The sequence below is a fragment of the Urocitellus parryii genome, chromosome 1 (assembly GCF_045843805.1).
Source record: "Urocitellus parryii isolate mUroPar1 chromosome 1, mUroPar1.hap1, whole genome shotgun sequence".
NCBI lineage: Eukaryota > Metazoa > Chordata > Mammalia > Rodentia > Sciuridae > Urocitellus > Urocitellus parryii.
This window is the reverse complement of record NC_135531.1, coordinates 260,759,742-260,766,978: the sequence shown is the minus strand read 5'-3', so window position 1 is coordinate 260,766,978 and position 7,237 is coordinate 260,759,742. Positions and strand designations below refer to the sequence as shown.

The 7,237-nt window shown below is 40.7% G+C and overlaps 1 pseudogene; it reads right to left on the bottom strand.

Annotated features, from left to right (window-relative positions):
* Nucleotides 1–5,771: 5,771 nt before the first annotated feature.
* Nucleotides 5,772–6,837, bottom strand: LOC113199927 (PC-esterase domain-containing protein 1B-like; annotated as a pseudogene).
* Between the last annotated feature and the right edge of the window lie 400 nt (nucleotides 6,838–7,237).

Genomic DNA, 7,237 nt, shown 5'->3' with positions numbered 1-7,237 from the left:
ATGGTATGTTAACCACATTTCATGAACTATGGTTCCCTCTGGAAAAACAAAAACGTTTTCCCTGGCATCCTGCGGCATCTCATCCTGAAGTTTGTAAATGGCCCATACTGCTCAAAACGGCTGCCTCACTGGCTTTTGATGCCAGCCACTTTAGAGCACACACCAGAAAGATCAATATAACCCCTACATAAGTGATAGAGCACTGTGCACTCAAAGGCTGTTAGACTCTCTGATAAAGAATGGCTTGACAGATGCAGTGAAATTAAGCAGCATGCACAAAACCCCAGTAAAGAGGTTGTGGGGCTGCAGTTTTTTTTTTTTTTTCACAGTGTATGGTGGATTGATGGGTGCACTGTGACACAAGATGCATTGAGATGAGACTTGGTCCCTGTCATGTGTATGCATTAGACAGTTTATGGTCTATGAAAACAGGAGAAGAGTCTAACAAAAGGGTGGGTAAGTAAGAGTGGAGCCTTTTTCAAAGGAACCTGCTACAGAGAATTATAACAAGGAAGACATAAGGGGATTCAAAACAACCTTAACACCAAGGGAATGTTCAACCATTTTTTATTTCCAGGTAATAGCCTAGTTCCCAGAAAACACTCTACATCACAACGTATTCATCTCCATCTTTCATCATTGAAATTCCATGGCATTGATTATTGAGGAAATGTGATGGAAATGTTGCCTTTAATTTCCCCTTCATGTAATAAAGTTGAATATGTGGTGATTTGTTTGTTTTGCTTACTTTGTCATCCTGCTACATGCAGCCTGGCTGAAGGGCTTCTAGCCCAAGTCTATGCCATGCCACACTTAAGCCAGGTGCAATGTCAGAGAATTAGAGAAGCCTTCTGCAAACCTAATTTTGCCTTGTTATATGAAGGGTAGTATTTCTAGCCAGGGTAAGCAATGTAAAATCCTAACCAAAAACCCTAATCTTAATCCTAACCCTAAACCTGTACTGCAAACCAGTATAGTGTTATTTGACTTGGATTGTTATAAAGGTATATTGAAATATATGGCAAGCACAAAAAAGAAAAAAATAAATAAAAGTGCTAATTGATATGCTAAGGAATAAGAAAAAGCAGAATCATAAAATTCTCAATTAAAACCACAAGGGGCAGAAAAAGAAGACAGAAACAGAAACAAAGAACAAAGACAACTGATAGAAAACAGCAAAAATTGTTAGAGTCTGTAAACAAGTCAGGATGGCGCCTGGCATTTTGCCAGAGGGAGTGGTTTGTGAAGTAACGCCACTGAGCCATTAAGTGTGGAGATTCCTTATTGGTTGACTGCTGTATCTAGTTTATGGTAATTAAGATAAGCTGTGTGGAATGTATATATATACCCCTCCTGTCCTACAATAAATGGCTCCCACTCCTGCTGTATCAATCTACACAAGTTGCTCGTCACCCCCCGGTTATTTTGCTGCAGCTGGACTTCAGCAAAAAACTATGGCAGATATTAAACTAACAACATCAATAATCATTTTTAAACATCAGTAGTCTAAGTACACCTACTAAAAGAAATTATCGGGCTGGGGTTATAGCTAGCATGTGTGAGGCACTGAGTTCGATCTTCAGCACCATATAAAAATAAATAAATAAAGGCATGTGTCTGTGTACAGCTAAAAATATTTTAAAAAGAAGAAATTGTCAATGTGGATCAAAAGACGTAACTATATGTTATGTACAAGGAACTCACTTTAAATACAAAGATGTATGTATATGTATGTATATGTATATGTATAAATATATATTAAATATAAAGGGACAGAGAAAAATATGATAGTAATAATCAAAAGAAACTTGAAGTAGCTCCACTAGTTTCAGTCAGGGCGGAATTATAGCAAAATACATATTCTTCTCAACTTACATAGGACATGTGCCAGGAACCTTTGGGCCAAAAAGTGGATCATAAAATGTATTTATACATTTAAAGATGAGAAATCATACAGTCTTCTTTCAGTTACTAATGAAATTAAAATAGGAATCAATAACAAAAACATAGCTAGAAAATTCCAAAACATTTCGAGGTTAAACAATGTTTGTATTCAAATCTCAAATGAAAATACAACATATCAAAATCTGTGGAATGCAGCAGAAGCAGTATTTAGAGAGAAATTATAGCATGGATACATATATTAGGAAAGAAAAAAGATCTAAAATAAAGAATCTAAATTTCTAGGTTAGAAATTCATAAAAAGTAAATTAAATTTAAAGTGAAGAAAAGAAACAATAAAAATTAGAAAAGAAATTTTAAAAAACTGACAACAAAAAAAAATAGAGAAAAATCAACAAAACCAAAAGCTCTTTCTTTAAAAAAAATCAGTAAAAGTCTAGCCAGCACATCTCAGACAAAAAGAGAGAATATATATATTATTATAATTAATAAGTGAAGGAAGGGACATCACTACAAATATTATGGACATTCAAAGGATACCTTAAGAATATTTTTGAACAAATCCATGACCCACCCAAAATTTGATAACCTAGATGAAATGAACCAGTTCATTGAAAAACAATGTCTGCTAAAACTCACAAAAGAATAAATGTAAAATCTGAAATTATTAAAATTTTAATCAATTTAATTAAAGATCTTCAGTAATACTGGTGGTATAGCTCAGTGATACAGTGAACTTTTAGCATGCATGAAGCCCTAGAATCAATTCCCAGCACCAGTACTAAAACCAAACCAAACCAAACAACAGCAACAATAACAAATATTCCAAAATGGAAAACACCAAGTCCACAGGGGGCTACATATGTCCACTGGTGAATTACACCAAATATTTAAAGTGTAAATCACACCAATTTGTTAGGATCTCTTTCAGAAAGCACAAGTATGTGAAATACTTCCTAACTCATTCTATAAGGTCAGCATTACTCAAATACCAAAACCAAAAACATTACAGGAACACACGTATATTCTATAGATCAATATCTCTCATGAAGACAAAGACAAAAAATTCTCAAAAAAAATATTAACAAATCAAATCCAACAATGTGTAAACAAAATTACAGAATTATACCTCATGACCAACTGGGATTTATACCATATATGTAGGGTTGATTCAACATTCAAAACCAATTAATATAATACATCACATCAACAAGATAAAGAAGAAAAATCACATGAGCAGATTAATAGCTGCAGAAAGAGCATCTGACAACAGCTAACACCCACACATGATAAAGACTCAGCATATCAGAAAGGGGATTTTCTTCAACTTCATGAAAAAAGTCTATAAAAACCCTACCACTAATATCTTACTAAATGATGAGAAACTAGAAACTTTCCCACTAAGACTAGAAAGGCAACAACGTCTCCTCTCACAACTCCTTTTCAAAATCATACTGAAAGTCCTGGCTAATGCAATTCGAAAAAGAAATAAAAGGTATGTATATTTGGAAGGAAGACATACAACTGCCCTTGCTTACAGATGGCATGACAGCATGTAGAAAATGCAAATGAATCAACCAAGAAAACATCTGGAAGGAATAAGTGGTTATAACAAGGTTGGAAGATATGAGGTAAATATACAAATATCCTTTACTTTCTTAAATACTGGCAATGAACAACTAAAATTTTAAATTAGAAAAAAAACCCTCATTTACAATAGCATCTTCCAATATGAAATGCTGAGGTATATATCTAACAAAATATGTACAAATCTATATAAGGAAAACTAAAAAACAAATAAACCAAAGAACTAAATAAATGGAGTGATCGTTCATGTTCAGTGATAGGAAGATAATATAATCAATGTGTTAGTTCTTTCCAACTGTATCTATAGATTCAATGTAATCCCAACACAAATTGCAAGCTATTCGTAGACATAGACTTAGACTAAAAAAGGAAAAATACCTAACATAGCCAACACGATTTTGAAGAACTAAGAGTAGTACTGACAGTAGGTGACTTCAAGATTTACCTATTCTCTATTCTTTCACAAATATGTATTTGTGAAAGAATAGAAAATAGGTCAATATTACAGAATAGGGAGCCCAGAAATAGCATATGCAAATATCAACTGATCTTTGGTAAAGAAGCAAAGGTAATACAATGGAGAAAAAAATAACATTTTTAATAAATGGTCCTGGAATTGAACATCCATGTGCAAAAAAAAAAAAAAAGACCAAAAATGCTGATAACATCAGGCTTGAATGGATACAGAGCAACAGGAAATCTTACTCATTGATGGGAATGAAAAATGGTCCCAAAACTTTAAAAGTCATAGTTTGGAAGTTTCTTCTTCTTCCTTCTTCTCTTTGTCTTTTCAGTGTTGGGGACTGAACCCAGATTCTCTCATGCTTGCTAGGTACATTTTCTGCCACTGAGCTACAACTCCAGTGTTGCAGTCTGTTACAAAACTGAATATATTCATACTACAGGTCTAGCAATAGCATCCTTGATATTTATTTAAGCATCTGAAAACTTACATCTACACAAACACCTACACAGATGTTTACAGTCATTTTTTTGATAATTACACAAACTTGAAAGCAACCAAGATGTTCTCCAGTAGATGAATAGATCAATAAAGAGAAGCACATCCAGACAACTGAATATAATTCAGTGCCAAAAATAAATGAGCTAACAAGCCATGAGAAGACATGGAGTAAACTTAAATGCATATTACTAAGGCAATCTGAAAGGATACATGTTGTAAGACTCTGTATGTATAACATTCTAGAAAAGGCAACTAACAGAAACAGTTATGGATCCATGGTTTCCAGGAGGGAGGGATGAGGATACGGAGCAGAAAGGATTTTTAGAGCAGTGAAACATCGTGTATGACAATACAATGGCAGATACATGTCATTAAACATTTGTCAAAACCCACAGAATTCACCACACCAAAAATGAATTCTAATGTAAATTGTGCAGTTGGGGTGATAATGATCCATCATCATAGATCCACCAATTATACTGAATGTGCCATCTGATGTGGGATAACGATAGTGGCAGAGATTGTGCCTGTGTGGAATCGAGAAGTTTCGGGGAACCACTCTGAACTTGCCACCCAAATTTGCTGTGATTCTTTAAAAAGTCTATTAAAAAAAAAGATGCTAGGTACTTGATGAACTTTACTAATGATTTTGTTCTAGCAGAAAAATAAACACTTTGCATTTGTGAATACTTTTTTTAAGGGCCATATTATTTTGAAGCACAGGCAAATGTTAATAAAATCTGCAAGGCAACTTATTGTGAAAGCTTTGGAGGTTAAGTTCTATGAACACGGCAAGAACTAATGGTGATACTAAAGTCTTACAGAAAGGTTTGCAAATTTTTTACCTTTCTGTGGTTTTTTTGTTTGTTTGTTTGTTTGTTTTTGTTTTTAAGGAAGAATATCAGTGAAGAATACTCCTTGAAGACACATTCAGCTAAGGCTTTTCTTTTTTAATTAGTGGAGTACTTTTTTATGGGGAGTTCATTTCTGTGTGGGTGAGGCGCTCTGGGTCTGGGGCTCCTCTCCAAGAAGTGGTGTGGAAACACTGGCAAAGAGATTTTGCGTGAGGTACTTTACTGATGAGAGTAAGCAGCTTGAAGAGCCAAAGAGTCATTGAAGGCCATGTCCCAGTGCAAGTGGCCTGGGTCTCAGGCTGGCTACTCGGGCCTTGTCTCGGGATGTGCATGGACTCGTCTCTCTGTGCATCTGCCGTGGAGGCTGCGTGGGCCACTGGGGTGCCACGGTGGGAAAGGCGGAGATGCATGGCCTCGGCGCTGGGTGGACACTCTGCGGAATGGGCCCAGCCTTGGCTCACGGGCTACCACGGTGTGAGCTTCCCTGGTATAACTGATTTGGCGCGTTGAGGAGTCCAAAAGCTGCTGGCGCTGCAAAGGTGGACCTGAAGAAAAAAGGGTGCTGTGGTGGTAGTCTGGGGAACTACCTGACCCTGAGGGAAAGGCACAGAAGGTCTCCAAGGGGGAGTGGGTGGGAGCCAGGAAAAGGCTGGTTCTCTTGGGTCACCTCGATTGTCTTGGGGCTGCCGCCTGCCTGCCGGTCCTGCACGTCTGCCTACAAGCGAAAGGTTATCCCTGATCCACCTGCCCACTGGGTCGTGGCCTGGGAGGTCCACACCCCAGGCCTCTGCCACGTGGGCCAGCAGGAGCTGGGAGAGGTGCCGGTGCACGCTTGTCCCAGTGCACGCCATCTGACTGCCGGTGTTGCCCCGCGTGGCGGAAGTGGAAATGGAGGTCCAGCACGTGGAAGCCACGCCTGCCCGCCTCCATACAGCTGTAGAAGTTGGCCTCCGTCACGTCTTCCCGCAGGCTGGTCCGGCAGGTCTCGCCTTCCGAGGCAAGGAAGACTCCAGAGACGATTTCTGCCACAGGCATGGCTGTGTTCCACACCAGGAGGCGGGACTGGGGCAGGACCTGGTCCAGGAGCCGGAACAGGCTCTCCACGTCTTCCCGGTAGCTCCTTTGGAAATCATGGCCGTATCTGGAGAGGTCCCAGAGGCAAGAGTTCAGGATGACCACGTCGGGGGCGTGCTCGCCCCACCGCAGCTCTGCCAGGATATCCTTGAAGTAAGGCGAGTACGCACGCGTAAGGAAGTAGAAGCGCACCAGGTGGTGGCTGGAGCAGAACTGGCGAACCTCGCGGTAGTGGGGGCTGTTGTGCATGCAGCCCCACCTGCCACCCTCCAGCGGCACGTCACGCTCGAAGCTTATTTCGCCCCTGGTCTTCAGCTGACTGGAAGAGAGCAGGCAGTCCTTCTGCAGTAGGAGGATCAGGTCCTTGTACACCGCCCTCTGGATGGAGTCCCCCGTGACAACCGCGAACTTGTTGTGAAGCAGCTGCCTGACTTCGCAGGCTCGCAGGTGGGCCATGGTGGCCGAGGGCAGGATGGGTGGCCGAGCTCCTGTCTCTCCTCAGGGCAGGTCAGAAGACAGCACCGGAGAAGGGCAGACCCTCAGAGCAGGAGAGGGGCCAGCCGGGGGTCGATTTGGCCTAGGCTGTGAGGAGAAGCGAAGTGGGGTTCCCTTGGGCCCTGCAGCTCTCCTCAGCTGAATTGTACTTCACCCCGAGACGTGACCTCTGAACTACCAGGACTCCTGTGCGCCCAGGCTCCACCTGGTGGAGCGGAGGCGCAGAACCCCAGCGGGTACCCGCGGCCCCATATCACTGAGGAGCGAGGAGCCAGGCTTTCACATAGCATGGCCTGAACTCAGGGCACAGCCAGTCCATACCCTTCTCTTATCGTGCCAATATTTCACTAATGGGGTCCGT